Source organism: Tachyglossus aculeatus, chromosome 1 (assembly GCF_015852505.1).
Source record: "Tachyglossus aculeatus isolate mTacAcu1 chromosome 1, mTacAcu1.pri, whole genome shotgun sequence".
Taxonomy (NCBI): domain Eukaryota; kingdom Metazoa; phylum Chordata; class Mammalia; order Monotremata; family Tachyglossidae; genus Tachyglossus; species Tachyglossus aculeatus.
The window spans coordinates 87,616,715-87,633,877 of NC_052066.1; the positions used below are offsets into that span (position 1 = coordinate 87,616,715).

A 17,163-nucleotide genomic window follows, 5' to 3' on the forward strand; every position below is an offset into this window, starting at 1 on the left:
ATTCAATTGTATTTATTGAGCGCTTACTTTGTGCAGAGCACTGTACTAAGTGCTGCACATAGTAAGCTCTCAATGATTACCACTGATTGATTGATTAATTGGGGTAGATAAAAGTTAGTCCAGTCCGATACAGTCCCTGTCCCCCCTGGGGTTTACAGTCTAAGTTGGAGGGAGTAGGATTCCATCCCCCTTTTACTGATAAGGAAACTGAGGCACAGATAAAGAAGCTAAGTAACTTGCCCAGGGTCACTCAGTAAACAAGTGGCAGAGCTGGGATTAGAACCCAGGTCCTCTGACTCCCAGGTGCTTGCTGTCTGCACTAGGCCATGCTGTTTCCCTAGTTGATCCTTGAGAGCAACTGGCTCATCATTTCCCTCCCTGTTGTTCTGGGGCTGTGTTATGATCTTCCTTGCTTGAGCTCCTCTCTGCTGCAGGCTTTGGGAAGCTAGCACCAGCCTCAGTAGGTGCCCACGACAAAACCTCGGGAAGACTACATATCTGTAATTTATTTATTTGTATTAATGTCTGTCTTCCCCTCTAGAGTGTAAGCTCATTGTGGGCAGGGAATGTATCTGTTGGCTTCACAGACTCCGTCCTCTCCTGGTTCTCCTCTTACCTCTCCGGTCGTTCTTTCTCAGTCTCTTTTGCAGGCTCCTCCTCCCCCTCCCATTCTCTCACTGTGGGGGTTCCCCAAGGTTCAGTGCTTGGTCCCCTTCTGTTCTCGATCTACACGTACTCCCTTGGTGACCTCATTCGCTCCCACGGCTTCAACTATCAACTCTACGCTGATGACACCCAGATCTGCAGCTCTGCCCCTGCTCTCTCCCCCTCTCTCCAGGCTCGCATCTCCTCCTGCCTTCAGGACATCTCCATTTGGATGTCTGCCCGCCACCTAAAGCTCAACATGTCAAAGACTGAACTCCTTGTCTTCCCTCCCAAACCTTGCCGTCTCCCTGACTTTCCCATCTCTGTTGACGGCACTACCATCCTTCCCGTCTCACAAGCCCGCAAACTTGGTGTCATCCTCGACTCCGCTCTCTCATTCACCCCTCACATCCAAGCTGTCACCAAAACCTGCCGGTCTCAGCTCCGCAACATTGCCAAGATCCGCCCTTTCCTCTCCATCCCAACCGCTACCCTGCTAATTCAAGCTCTCATCTTATCCCTTCTGGACTACTGCACTAGCCTTCTCTCTGATCTCCCATCCTCGTGTCTCTCTCCACTTCAATCCATACTTCATGCTGCTGCCCGCATTATCTTTGTCCAGAAATGCTCTGGACATATTACTCCCCTCCTCAGAAACCTCCAATGGCTACCGATCAATCTGCGCATCAGGCAGAAACTCCTCACCCTGGGCTTCAAGGCTGTCCATCACCTCGCCCCCTCCTACCTCACCTCCCTTCTCTCCTTCTCCAGCCCAGCCCGCACCCTCCGCTCCTCCACCGCTGATCTCCTTACCGTACCTCGCTCTCGCCTGTCCCGCCATCGACCACCGGCCCACTTCATCCCCCGGGCCTGGAATGCCCTCCCTCTGTCCATCCGCCAAGCTAGCTCTCTTCCTCCCTTCAAGGCCCTACTGAGAGCTCACCTCCTCCAGGAGGCCTTCCCAGACTGAGCCCCTTCCTTCCTCTCCCCCTCGTCCCCCTCTCCATCCCCCCATCTTACCTCCCTCCCTTCCCCACAGCACCTGTATATATGTATATATGTTTGTACATATTTTTTACTCTATTTATTTATTTATTTAATTTATTTCTACATATCTATTCTATTTTATTTTGTTAGTATGTTTGGTTTTGTTCTCTGTCTCCCCCCTTTAGACTGTGAGCCCACTGTTGGGTATGGACTGTCTCTATATGTTGCCAATTTGTACTTCCCAAGCGCTTAGTACAGTGCTCTGCACATAGCAAGCGCTCAATAAACACGATTGATGATGATGATGTTGGTTGTTCTATTGTACTCTCTCAGGCTCTTAGTACGGTACTCTGTACAGAGTAAGAGCTCGACAAATAATGATTGAATAAATGAATTAGCTGTTCAGGGCTTGTTCAACCTTCTGGCTCCTGGAGGCTATGGGTGGGAAGGGAAGGGGCGGGGGCTCCCCTGTTCTTGGCTGGTGGCCTGGAATATCAATCAATCAATCAATCAATCAATCAATCGTATTTATTGAGCGCTTACTATGTGCAGAGCACTGTACTAAGTGCTTGGGAAGTACAAATTGGCATCACATAGAGACAGTCCCTACCCAACAGTGGGCTCACAGTCTAAAAGGGGGAGACAGAGAACAGAACCAAACATACCAACAAAATAAAATAAGTAGGATAGAAATGTACAAGAAAAATAAATAAATAAATAAATAGAGTAATAAATATGTACAACCATATATACATATATACAGGTGCTGTGGGGAAGGGAAGGAGGTAAGACGGGGGGATGGAGAGGGGGACGAGGGGGAGAGGAAAGAAGGGGCTCAGTCTGGGAAGGCCTCCTGGAGGAGGTGAGCTCTCAGCAGGGCCTTGAAGGGAGGAAGAGAGCTAGCTTGGCGGATGGGCAGAGGGAGGGCATTCCAGGCCCGGGGGATGACGTGGGCCGGGGGTCGATGGCGGGACAGGCGAGAGTGAGGTACAGTGAGGAGATTAGTGGTGGAGGAGCGGAGGGGGAGGGCTGAGCAGTAGAAGGAGAGAAGGGAGGTGAGGTAGGAGGGGGCGAGGTGATGGACAGCCTTGAAGCCCAGGGTGAGGAGTTTCTGCCTGATGCGCAGATTGATCGGTAGCCATTGGAGGTTTTTGAGGAGGGGAGTAATATGTCCAGAGCATTTCTGGACAAAGATAATCCGGGCAGCAGCATGAAGTATGGATTGAAGTGGAGAGAGACACGAGGATGGGAGATCAGAGAGAAGGCTAGTGCAGTAGTCCAGACGGGATAAGATGAGAGCTTGAATTAGCAGGGTAGTGGTTTGGATGGAGAGGAAAGGGCGTATCTTGGCAATGTTGCGGAGCTGAGAACGGCAGGTTTTGGTGACGGCTTGGATGTGAGGGGTGAATGAGAGAGCGGAGTCGAGGATGACACCAAGGTTGCGGGCTTGTGAGACGGGAAGGATGGTAGTGCCGTCAACAGAGATGGGAAAGTCAGGGAGAGGACAAGGTTTGGGAGGGAAGACAAGGAGCTCAGTCTTCGACATGTTGAGCTTTAGGTGGCGGGCGGACATCCAGATGGAGATGTCCTGAAGGCAGGAGGAGATGCGAGCCTGGAGGGAGGGGGAGAGAGCAGGGGCAGAGATGTAGATCTGGCTGTCATCAGCGTAGAGGTGATAGTTGAAGCCGTGGGAGCGAATGAGGTCACCAAGGGAGTGAGTGTAGATTGAGAACAGAAGGGGACCAAGCACTGAACCTTGGGGAACCCCCACAGTAAGAGGATGGGAGGGGGAGGAGGAGCCTGCAAAAGAGACTGAGAAAGAACGACCGGAGAGATAAGAGGAGAACCAGGAGAGGATGGAGTCTGTGAAGCCAAGGTCAGATAACGTGTTGAGGAGAAGGGGGTGGTCCACAGTGTCAAAGGCAGCTGAGAGGTCGAGGAGGATTAGGACAGAGTATGAGCCGTTGGATTTGGCAAGCAGGAGGTCATTGGTGACCTTTGAGAGCGCAGTTTCCGTGGAACGAAGGGGACGGAAGCCAGACTGGAGGGGGTCGAGGAGAGAGTTGTTGTTGAGGAATTCTAGGCAGCGCGTGTAGACAACTCGTTCAAGGAGTTTGGAAAGGAATGGTAGGAGGGATATGGGACGATAACTAGAAGGTGAGGTGGGGTCAAGAGAGGGTTTTTTTAGGATGGGAGAGACATGGGCATGTTTGAAGGGAATATATTACTTAAACAATTGAGGTACTTGTTAAGCATGTACTATTTCTCGAGTCCTGGAGTAAATACAATACAATCGGATTGGAAACAGTTCCTGCCCCACATGGGACTCAAAGTCTACGAGGGTGTGAGGATATTTAATCCCCATTTTACAGATGAGGAAGCAGAGGCCCAGAGAAGTCAAGTGACTCAATAATAATAATGCCACACAGCACACAAGTGGAGAAGCTGAAATGAACCCAAGCATCCTGACTCACTCTTGTGCTCTTTCCACTAGGCCATGGGTCTGTTCAATGCCAGGACCCTAGCTCTCAGACCTTAGTACAGTGTTCTGCACACAGTAAGTGCTCAATAAATACGACTGAATGAATGACAAGAGAAGCTCCCAGAAGCAGGAGACAATGTTTACAGTGAGCAGGAACCAGGGATGGAGGGGCAAGTGTCAGGGTGAGGGGAAACCAGGTAATGCATCCAGATAGAGGTGGTAAAGCCGGGGGTTTAATCCTACTCAATGTGCAACCCTGAAGCTCATGTGGACAAACCCAATATTCCAGGACACTGCAGAGATTTGGGAAAGGGCCCTGCTTAGGCCAGACTTGACCTGGAAAACCTGATCTGACCCTGCCATTAGGGAGCCCCTGGGACTCGGAGCTACTTTCAGGCCCCAGCAAGCACAGTGGCGGTGGGACTACCGCACAGTCACACGCAGAGGGAGTCATGGGTGTGAATCCCAGAAGCCTCCAGGGTCACACAATGCAAGCCACCTGAATCTCTTAGATTCATTCATTCATATTTATTGAGCATTTACTGTGTGCAGAGCACTGTACTAAGTGCTTGGGAAGTACAATTCAGCAACAGATAGAGACAATCACTGCCCACAATGGGCTCACAGTCTAGAAGAGGGGGAGACAGACATCAAAACTAGTAAACAGGCATCAGTAACATCATTCTAAATAAACAGAATTATAGGTATTTACACATCATTAATAAAATAAATAGAATTGGAAGTGGAAAGAGCACGGACTTGGGAGTCAGAGGTCATGGGTTCAAATCCCGGCTCCCCCACTTGTCAGCTGTGTGACTTTGGGCAAGTCACTTCACTTCTCTGGGCCTCAGTTCCCTCATCTGGAAAATGGGGATTCAGAATGTGAGCCCCACGTGGTACAACCTGATCACCTTGTATCCTCCCCAGGGCTTAGAACAGTGCTTTGGCACACAGTAAGCACTTAACAAATGCCATCATCATTATTATTATTATTACGTATATATATACACAAGTGCTTTGGGACAGGGATGGGGGGTAGAGCAAAGGGAGCTAGTTGGGACATCAGTTGATACAGAGGTAGATGGGAGGGAAAATATAGGCATACAAGGGCCAAGCACATCACTGAGATCTGATCAGATTTCCAAATAGTCTCTTCAAGAACCACTCTTCTGGAGGGGGTGGAGTGGGAGGAGAAGCCCTGGGAATAAAATCTCCCTGAGCAGAGCCCAGGGTTTCCTCAATGGCAGATCCCTCTTCTGGGATAGGCAGGCTGTAGAGAAGCAAATCTTATACAGAATCTAGGGAAAAAGAGGAGGGAAGCAGCCTGACAGGATGAGACTCATAATGATGGTATTTGCTAAGTGCTTACTATGTGCCAGACACTGTATTAAATGCTGGGGTGGATACAAGCAAATGGAGCTGGACATAGTCCCTGACCAACATGGGACTAGGAAGTCTCAATCCCCATTTTCCAGATGAGGTGACTGAGGCCCAGAGAGGTGAAGTGACTTGCCCAAGGTCACACAGCAGACAAAAGGAGCACCCATAACCTTCTGAGTCTCAGGCCCATGCTCTATCCACTATGCCATGCTGCTTCTCTTGACTAGACTGTAAGCTCATTGTGGGCAGGGAATGTGTCTGTTTATTGTTGTATAGTCCTCTCCCAAGTGGCCCAACAGATTGTGGAGGCACAATTCTAGGTATCTTATTTTTTGTTAATGTTATTTGTCTCCCCCTCCAACCCCTCTCCATCCCCCCACCTTACCTCCTTCCCCTCCCCAAAGCACCTGTATATATGTATATATGTTTGTACGTATTTATTACTCTATTTTATTTGTACATATTTATTCTATTTATTTTATTTTGTTAATATGTTTTGTTTAGTTCTCTGTCTCCCCCTTCTAGACTGTGAGCCCACTGTTGGGTAGGGACCATCTCTATATGTTGCCAATTTGTATTTCCCAAGCACTTAGTACAGTGCTCTGCACACAGTAAGCACTCAATAAATATGATTGAAGGAATGAAAAAAGCACTTAGGTGACTGGCACTGTACTAAATGCAGGGGTAGATACAAGACAATTGGGTTGGACACAGCCTCTGTCCCTCACTGAACTTACAGTCTTAATCCCCATTTTACAGATGAGGTAACTGAGACCCAGAGAAATGAAGTGACACCCCCAAGGTCATGCAGCAGACAAGTGGTGGAGTCAGGATTAGAATCCAGGTCTTTTTTTTTAATAGCATTTGTTAAGCACTTATTATGTACCAGGCACTGCACTAAGCACTGGAATAGGTACAAGCTAATCAGTTTAGACAGTCCTGATTCTACATTGGGCTCACAGTCTTTTGCTTTATCCTCTAGCCCATGCAGCTTTTTGGACTAACAACTTCAAAGCTCTCCATCACCTTGCCCCCTCCTATCGCACCTCCCTTTTCTCCTTCTACAGTTCAGCCCGCACACTTCGCTCCTCTGCCGCTGCTAACCTCCTCACTGGGCCTCGTTTTCACCTGTCCCGCCATCGTCCCCTGGCCCATGCCCTACTTCTGGCCTGGAATGCCCTCCCTCCTCACATCCGCCGAACTGGCTCTCTTCCCCTCTTCAAAGCCCTACTGAGAGCTCACCTCTTCCAGGAGGCCTTCCCAGACTGAGCCCCCCTTTTCCTCTGCTCCTCCTCCCCTCTCCATCACTTCCCCTCCCTCCCTCTGCCCTTCCCCCTTCCCCTCCTCACAGCACTTGTGTATATTTGTACATATTTATTACTGTTTATTTTATTAATGATGTGTATATAGCTATAATTCTATTTATTCTGATGATACTGCCACCTGTCTACTTGTTTTGTTGTCTGTCTCCCCCTTCTAGACTGTGAGCCCGTTGTTGGGTAGGGACCGTCTCTATATGCTGCCAACTTGTACTTCCCAAGCGCTTAGTACAGTGCTCTGCACACAGTAAGTGCTCAATAAATACAATTGAATGAATGAATGGACTGAGGACGATTCTAGTGCAGAGAGAGAGGTGTGGGGATCAGAGGTGAGAGAAAGGGAAGGTTGTAAGGTGCAGCAGGTGATTTCCACTTCAAAACCCAAATGTCATTAGGAAATGAAAAATATTCCTTCATTCCTTCATTCAATCGTATTTATTGAGCACTTACTGTGTGCAGAGCACTGTACTAAGCATGCGCTTGGGAAGTACAAAAATATGCTTTATACCAATTGTATGCTTTATACCAATTATATACTAATAATCCAAATAGAATTTGCCAAGATTTGAAGTGGAAAATGAATAGCCCTCAAAACATTGCCCTGGAACCTTCCAAGTGATTATCCTAGTTCAGTCATGCAATTTCACACTTTCCACCATGGCCGGGATAGGATGGACCTGATACCAGCTTAACTGGGTAATAATAACAATAGTGTTTGTTAAGCCCTTACTATGTGCCAAGCACTGTTCTAAGCTCTAGGGTAGATACAAGTTTTTCAGGTTGGACACAGTTCCTTCCCCACATGGGGCTCACATTCTTAATTCCCATTTTACAGACAAGGTAACTGAGGCACAGACAAGTTGAGTGAATTGTCCAAGGTCACACAGCAGAGAAGTGGTGGAGCCAGGATTAGAACCCAGGTCCTTCTGATGCCCAGGCCTGGGCTCTATCCACTAAGCATGCTGCTTCCATGGGGTATTAGTCCTTAGGTGGATGATACCTCTCCTCACTGTCATATCCTCCTGACTCTCCTACTGTCTCAGCTGGTCTCTCCAGTCTCTGGAGAATGTTGGTTTGCCAGAGCTGAAGAACATCCAACCCTGGAAGGGAACTGTTTCATCATCATCATCATCATCATCAATCGTATTTATTGAGCGCTTACTGTGTGCAGAGCACTGTACTAAGCACTTGGGAAGTACAAGTTGGCAACATATAGAGAAAGTCCCTACCCAACAGTGGGGTCACAGTCTAAAAGGGGGAGGCAAGTTCCAAGGCCAACATTCATTCATTCAATCGTATTTATTGAGCGCTTACTGTGTGCAGTGCACTGTACTATAAGCACTTGGGAAGTACAAGCCGGCAGCATATAGAGGTGGTCCCTACCCAACAATGGGCTAACAGTCTAGAAGGGAGAGACAGACAACAAAATAAAACATGTAGACAGGTGTCAAAACCAACAGAATAAATAGAATTATAGCTATATGCACATCATTCATAAAATAGAGTAGTAAATATATATTCAAGCAAAATGAATAGAGTAATAAATATGTACAAATATATGCAAATGCTGTAGGGCAGGGGGGTGTTGGAGAGGGGAGGAGGAGAGGAAAAAGGGGGCTCAGTTTGGGAAGGCCTCCTGGAGGAGGTGAGCTCTCAGAAGGGCTCTGAAGGGAGGAAGAGAGCTAGTTTGGCAGATGTGTAGAGGGAGGGCATTCCTTGACAGGGGAAGGACGTGAGCCGGGGATCGACGGCAGGACAGGTGAGAATGAGGTACAGTGAGGAGGTTAGTGGCAGAGGAGCAGACAGTATGGACTGGCTGTAGAAGGAGAGAAGGGAGGTGAGGTAGGTGGGGGTGAGACGATGGAGAGCCTTGAAGCCGAAAGTGAGGGGTTTTTGCTTGATTCGTAGGTTGACAGGCAACCACTGGAGATTTCTGAGAAGGGGTGTGACATGCCCAGAGTGTTTCTGTAGAGATTGCAGATTGCTCAGAATCATTATGGACACCAGATTTCAACCAGTTCTTAGCAGGCATACCAATACAAGTCTTTCTCTAGGCCTTCCTCACCAACCAACAAGCCTTTTGTGAAACAGCTGAGAAACGGCATAGCCTATTGGATAGAATACAGGCCTGGAACTCAGACGGATATGGGTTCTAATTTCGACTCCACCACTTGTGTGCTGAGGCACCTTGGGCAAGTCACTTTGCTTCTCTGCGCCTCAGATTCCTCACCAGTAAAATGAGGATTCAGACTGTGAGCCCCACGTGGGACAGGGACTGTGTCCAACCTGATTAGCTTTTATCTACCCCAGCGCTTAGTACAGTGACTATGCCACAAAAAAAACAGCACCACTGAATAATATCTTTCCTCCTAACCATCTGCTGCTTAAAAAGAAGCACCACACCAAAAATGGGGCTTAAATTCCGCCTCTTCTGGGACACTTGCCTGGATTAGCCTTGTTAATCAACTAGCAGTATAATCCCTGCCCATCCTGCCCTCTCAATTTAGAGAGGACACGGTTATCTGGGAACATTTGTTTGGATTAAATCTTGTTTTTATTATTTCTCCAATTAGATAAAGAATTGGGGGTGAGAGAAATATCTCTACATAGGCCCCAATAATCTATTTTGTAGAATTTCTCTAATCAGTTTGAGCTGGATTCCCCATCCTTGCCAGAAAAATTTTCCATTGATTTATGTCCTGCCTGACTGAAGCTAACAAGAAAAACATTTAGTTAAAGCAATAGATTTTTAGAATCATACTAGTATGTATTTTGATTAGGAATCATGTGGAAAGTTCTTTATCAGCCCAGAAATTGCTGTTTTGGTTAAGCAAACCAGGTGCAAGAAATTCAAAATAAGAATTATGGTTAAAATGTGGCCCATCCTTAATCCTCAACAATTCGCCATTCCTCTAGCAGAGGAATTATTAAATCGTTGGCCATCCACAGGCGGTATTTCCCAGTCCCTCTAATTCTCATTCTTCCATGCCTATCCAAGCGAATGCACATGAAAATCTGAGCTCTAGGGTTAAACCAATGCTGACGTCACAATGTAGGTAGTCTGGAGAACAGGAGATAAGGCACCATCTAAAAACTTTAATTTTTCTTAACATATAAATTGATAGTCTCCTATCTTATGGCTTCTGGGGAAATTTGGTATAGGGCTGATGTTCAGTCAACCAAAACCGATTGAATTCAGTTGTCTTTCCCACTCCTTTTCCCACGTACTTCACTCACAAAGATCAAACAGTCAAGCAAAGCCATAGCCCCTTTAACCCCTTTATGTGACAGTTCTGATATGATCCCATGTTATCAAAATAAAAGCAGCAGTACTCAGAACAAATGTTTGAAAGAGAACCCAAACTAAAACAAGTTTATCAGCTAGAAGACTGGATGTCATAGGATTAGATGTGCATTCTTTTTACCAATTCCCAAAAATTTACATTAAACTTTTCAATTAATCCCTGTCAGACAAATTTATGATTTCTCCAAGATACCCTAATTCCTGTCAGTGTTTCCTGAACACTACTGACAGCAGGTCTCCATTTTCACACATCCAACGGACTACAATTTTTACTTTCCATGCACTACTTGAAAAAAAAATACATCATTTCCTACATTTCCATGGGGAGTAGCATCTTAACTAGAAAGTCACAATTGACTTGACTGTCGAGCAAAGCAGATTTAGTGGATTAGGATCTCTGAGGGTGCACCTAACGTATGGACCAATTCGATCCTCATCAAAATGGTGAAGTTGTGTATGGGGATAGGAGAAGTGGGGATTTCTGTGAGAAAAAAAACCTCTAAAAACTTAGCTTGGACTTTTTGGAAGCAGTATATTTGACCCCGAGTAGAAAGCTTGTTTATTCATTCAATCATATTTATTGAGCGCTTACTGTGTGCAGAGCACTGTACTAAGTGCTTACCAGGGTCATCAATGGCTTCTTGAGTTGAGGAATTCTATTCTTCAACCCTAATTCATATGCTTAAAAGCAGGATTTCCAGTAAGAAAATCAATGGGAGAATGCCCCCAGGATGACCAGGTCACTGACTTCTCTCTCCTTTTCTCCCACCCAATTCTTAGGGGTAATCTCTGCCACTTCTCTGAGAAAGCACTGAAGCTAGGTTTATACAGTCCTCAGGGAACCACTTACAAAATATACCCTTAGGAACATTTGAAGTTACACAATCAATCATTCAGTGGTATTTATTGAAGGCTTACTGGGTTTAGAGCATTGTAGTAAGCATTTGGGAGAGTACATGTTTTTGTCGGCTTGGAGCTAACATATGTGGGAGAAGCAGTGTGTCTCAGTGGAAAGAGCCCGGGCTTTGGAGTTAGAAGTCATGGGTTCAAATCCCGGCTCCACCATATGTCAGTTGTGTGACTTTGGGCAAGTCACTGAACTTCTCTGTGCCTCAGTTACCTCATCTGTAAAATGAGGATGAAGACTGTGATCCCCCTTTGGGACAACCTGATCACCTTCTAACCTCCCTAGGGCTTAGAACAGTGCTTTGCACATAGTAAGCACTTAATAAATGCCATCATTATTATTATTATTATCTGTAAAATGGGAATTAAGACTGTGAGCTCCCCATGGGACAACCTGATCACCTTGTAACCTCCCCAGTGCTTAGAACAGTGCTTTGCACTTAATAAATGCCATCATTATTATGTGGGAGCAAATCTGGAAACATTCTAAACAGAGAAAAGTTCATAGAACCAAGTGAAAGACAAAATGTTAGGGGGGAAAGTCAAAAGTCAACTCAAAAGTCAACTATATATCTGAGTCATATTACTGGGTTTTCATTTTCAAGTACCCTAAATTCTGAGATTTGACTTACTAGTCTCATTTCTTACATTCCAGCCCACCTTTTTATACAGGACAATCCTGCTTCCACCTGATCTGTCTCCCCTGATAATTGTTGTTTCGGCCCTGGACTCTATGGCCAGTCTAGTCCCCTTCGCCTCGTCTCCCTCCTTCAGCAGAATCGCACAACTCGGAAGTGGCATCAAGGCTTTCAGGGACCTGGGCAGGAACACAGAGGTTCTGGAGAGTGACAGGTGAGCACAGTTCCCATAATAATAATGGGAACTGCCATGGTGGAAGACCCTAGGTTCTGAATAGTGCTACTCAAAGCAGGGCTCCTTCCTCTCAGCAGTCCTCAGCCCCCATCCTCCCTAGGCTGACAGGCTCTCTCTCAGGCTCCGGAACATCTGCATCCCCAGGTCCCTCATCCTCTTCCCCATTGTTCTTCCCCTTCCCTGTCCCTACTCCTCCGCATCGCATCACGAAGCCCCCTGCACTGCTCTGCCGCCTTCTTCTCCTCCTACACCACTGTTCTGCCTCTTCCTCCTCCTCCTCCTCCTCCTCTCCCAGCTTGTTCTGTCTTCTCTTCCTCCTCCTCCTCTTCGACCAGTTCTGCTTCCTCTTCTCACTGTTCTGCTTCCTTTCTCCTCCTCCCCCACTGTTCTTTCTCCTCCTACTCCTCTTCCTCCTCCTCTCCCACCAGTTTTGCCTCCTCCTCTCCCACCACTGTTTTGTCTCCTCCTCCTCATTCTCCACACTGCCTCCTCCTCTCCCTCCATTGTTCTGCTTCCTCCTCCTCCACACTGCCTCCTCCTCTTCCTTCCCCACTGTTCTTCCTCCTCTTCCTCTCCCACCAGTTTTGCCTCTTCCTCTCCCATCACTGTTCTGCCTCTGCCTTCTCTCCCACACTGTTATGTCTCCTCCTCCTCTCCCACACTGCTTGCCTCCCCCTCCTCCCTCCCACTGTCTGCCTTGTCCTTTCCCTTCCCCCACTGCCCCCAGCTCCCAACCCTCCCATGGCCCAGTCTGCCCAGCCTAATGCCATCAAAGAGCTGCTCTGAGCCAGAGTGCTTGCTCTGTGTTGACCCAGACACAGTATCTACTTTATATTCATAGACATTGAGCCCTAGTTCCATTTACTTATTACCAGAGTATACATTGCAATTTCACTACTGAAATGGAGTGTTTACATATCACCAGCTCATATTACTTTTATAACCAAAGGCCTTGAAAAACGACATCTAATTTTCCTTTGACCCAAAACACTGATTTCCTAAGCCACGCTCACACTGGAATTTTAAGTTATATTTTTTACCCTCTAAAATGGTAAGACTATAATGCCAATTTCACCTTCTGGTACTCGTTCTGCAGCTGCCAGGAAATTAACATAAAAAGAAAACAGTCATAATGTATGATTACTATAACTTAAGGAGATCTGATATGTTCTATAATAGAACGGTCTTGAAATGTTATGCCCTGTGACTAGTGTAGGGCAATAGCAACCCTCTGAAAAGTCCAAAATTAAGTCCCCAAGTAAAATTCTCGCTAGTCTCTCACCAGAGTGGGATGGAGTGGGGGGGTGGGGGAGGAAGAGAGAGAGAGGGAGAGGGAGAGGGAAAGGGAGAGAGAGAGGGAGAGAGGGAGGGAGAGGGAGAGAGCATGAGCATGTTATATTCTCTTAATGTGACTTGCGATTTTTGGTGTTGAAGCCAAGCCATCAGGAATATACCAAGAACTAAAAGAAATCAAGGTTAGGCCTATAACCAAAGAATCGCTCTGTCTCCCCTTTTAATTGCTTATTTGTTTGACCCTCTATTTCAGCATAAGAACAGTGAGGTCAGGTCCACAGGAGTCAAATGTGGCCAGCCAAATGGAATTTTTCAGTAGAAAAGCTGGTTTGAGGCAATCAGTAAATAGCATTTATTAACAGCCTGCTATGTGCAGAGCACTCTACTAAACATATTGGAGAGTGCAAGAGAATTAGGCCAAACAATCCTTCCCTTCAAGGAATCTTCTTCTAGACTGTGAGCCCACTGTTGGGTAGGGACTGTCTCTATATGTTGCCAACTTGTACTTCCCAAGCACTTAGTACAGTGCTCTGCACACAGTAAACGCTCAATAAATACGATTGATTGATTGATTGATTCAACCTAGCTGGGGACACAGACAAAACTTTAAGGAAAGAAGAAAAAGTAGTTGGCAGGGAATGTGAATGAGTCTGTTTATTGTTGCATTGTACTCACCCACGGACCCTCCCAGGAAGGCACCTGGAAAGTTTCCAGTACTCTACCAGCCTCGGCTCTAGGAGGGAGAGTCAAGCAGAGGCCTACCTACTCCATTCCTAGCTCGGGCAGTGGCTAGCAAGTGGAAGGCAATCTGCTAACAAGTCAAAACTCACCTGTGCTGGACAGCAGTAACATGGGAGAAAGCCAAGGGTAGAAACTTGTTTACAGAGTGGAAGAAGGCAATGGTAAACTACTTCCATATTTTTAGCAAGAAAACTTTGTGAATACACTACCAGAATGATTGCAAATGGAGGTGGGGCTTTCTGGGAGAGATCATCATCATCATCAATCGGATTTATTGAGCGCTTACTATGTGCAGAGCACTGTACTAAGCGCTTGGGAAGTACAAATTGGCAACATATAGAGACAGTCCCTACCCAACAGTGGGCTCACAGTCTAAAAGGGGGAGACAGAGAACAAAACCAAACATACTAACAAAATAAAATAAATAGAATAGATATGTACAAGTAAAATAGAGTAATAAATATGTACAAACATATATACATATATACAGGTGCTGTGGGGCAGGGAAGGAGGTAGGATGGGGGGATGGAGAGGGGGACGAGGGGGAGAGGAAGGAAGGGGCTCAGTCTGGGAAGGCCTCCTGGGGGAGGTGAGCTCTCATCTTCAATCTTCAATGACATAAGATCATAAAAAAGACATACTAGGTCAAATCAGTTCATTCATTCATTCAATCGTATTTATTGAGCGCTTACTGTGTGCAGAGCACTGTACTAAGTGCTTGGGAAGTACAAGTTGGCAACATATAGAGATGGTCCCTACCCAACAGTGGGCTTACAGTCTGTCAGTAGCATCAAAGGATGCTGGGAACAAATATGTGATGATTGCTGTCTTTAGAAAGCATTCATAAGGCACGGGATGTGTCACATCATATCCCTATCCCAACCTTCTTCCAATAATCCTTAAGTTCTCATCCATGAATCCAACTCTTCTCTTAAACTTGTTGATTTTTTCAATATTCAGTTGGACACTTCATGATCAATTGTATTTATTGAGTGCTTACTATGTGCAGAGCACTGTACTAAGTGCTTGGGAAGTACAAATTGGCAACATATAGAGACAGTCCCTACCCAACAGTGGGCTCACAGTCTAAAAGGACACTTGTGAGTGTTTTGAGAAGCAATGTCCAAATTCACCTGAGGGAAGAGCGTTATGCCAATCTTGGTCACCCCTACCTTGCAGTCAGAGATGTGTTCATGGGGTCGCTATGGGTCGGAAACTACTCGAAAGCTTAAGACAAGACCCTCCGAAGTGCTTAGTACAGTGTTCTCCACAGAATAAGTGCTCAATAAATATAAAATACAATAATAGAATTAATCAATGAACAGAATGGCTATAGAGGAGAAGTCAATATATACAGAAGTACTATGAGAAGCAGTGTGGCTCAGTGGAAAGAGCCTGAGCTTGGGAGTCAGAGGTCATGGGTTCTAATACCGCCTCTGCCACTTGTCTGCCGTGTGACTTTGGGCAAGTCACTTAAATTCTCTGTGCCTCAGTTACCTCATTTGTAAAATGGGGATAAAGACTATGAGCCCCATGTAGAACAACCTGATTACCTTGTATCTACCCCAGCGCTTAGAACAGTGCTTGGCACATAGCACTTAACAAATACCAACATTATTATTATTATTACTATGAGAGGTTGTCACTGAAGAAGTGATACAGGAGTATTGAGATGGCAGTTGGGAGAACAAAAATTTAACTGGAGAAACTGTCCAAAATGGAATGGTATTTTAGAAGGGATTTGAAGTTGGGGAGAGCTGTGGTCTGCCAGATTTGAAAGTGAGAGGGAGAGGTCCAGTCTGGAGAAGGCCTTGAACAATGGGTTCAAACTTCTCTGTGCCTCTGTTTTCTCATCTATAAAATGACAATTCAATACCTGCTCTCCCTCCTCCTTAGACTGAGAAACCCGTGTGGGATAAGAATTGTGTCTGACCTTTATCTGTGATATAGTGGATAGAGCACGGGCCTATGAGTCAGAAGGTCATGGGTTCTAATCCCAGCTTCACCATTTGTCTGCTGTGTGACCTTTGGCAACTCACTTCACTTCTCTGTACCTCAGTTACTTCATCTTTAAACTGGGGATTAAGTGTGAGCCCCACAAGGGCCAGGGACTGTGTCTAATTTACTTTTCTTGTATCCTTCCCAGCACTTCGTACAGTGCCTGGCACATGATAAGTGTTTAACAAATGCCACAATTATTATCTATTCCCATGCTTAGTACAGTGCTTGCCATGTAGTAAACGCTTAATGCCACAGTGAATTATTATTATTATCTGCCTGAAGATATCTCAGGGTTTTGGCAGTATCTCTTCTGTGAGCCCCACATCACTAACTTTGTTCTCCACCACCCCATGTGCCAGGGTTTCTGTATGGGCATGCCCAAAGAATCAATTATCAACTCTGAAGCCAGGGTTCCTACTGGAAATCTCAGAACTGCAATATTCTCCCAATAGTGTGGCCACATAGCTTGTCTTTGTGAGCCAAATCATCCTGAGCCAAGTCCAAATTCTGGTGCAGGACGATAGAACAACATATTTTTTTTTAATGGTATTTGTTAAGTGCTTACTATAGTACAATGCCTGGCATAGGCACTGGGGTAGATATAAATTAATCAGGTTAAAGACAGTCCATGTCCCTTGTGGGGCTCAGAGTCTTAAACCCCATTTTCCAGATGAGGTAACAGGCATAGAGAAGTTAAGTGACTGGCCCACGGTCACACAGCAGACATGGTTTTGGGATTAGAACCCAGGTCCTTCAGACTCACAGGACAGTACTCTATCCACTAGGCCATGCCGCACATGATCAATCAGGAATGGCTGGATGGTTCGGGACCTGGCTGTGAATTTTGTCTCAGCCGTGTCTTACAGGTTGCCCCGATTATATGATAGGAATGTCCGTTCCCAGCAGATACTTAGGTTTTCTCAATTTAGCCATATGAGTAGCAGCAAAATTAAGGCAAGGCCGTGTTATTGATGCAAGTAGAATGGTTGGGGCAAGTTTTGCCCAACTAATGATTTTCCGAAAAAACTCTGTGCACGGCTGCAGCAGAATTGGTTTTGAAGAAAACGACACCAACTCGTTATGCAACCGAATTAGAGTTTCACACATCCAAGCCCAGAATGGAAACAGGTACCTAGAGAATATGATTATGGCAATTACCATTTCCAAATAGTGTGTGGACTCTACCCACTACATCATTCTGGGAGTTTCATATTTTGGGTAATGATAAGAGA

The 17,163-nt window shown here is 46.0% G+C and overlaps 1 protein-coding gene across 1 annotated transcript in view; it reads right to left on the minus strand.

Annotated features, from left to right (window-relative positions):
- Positions 1-17,163, minus strand: part of SPSB4 (splA/ryanodine receptor domain and SOCS box containing 4) — a 235,948-nt gene that overhangs the window by 164,592 nt on the left and 54,193 nt on the right. The window lies entirely within an intron of this gene.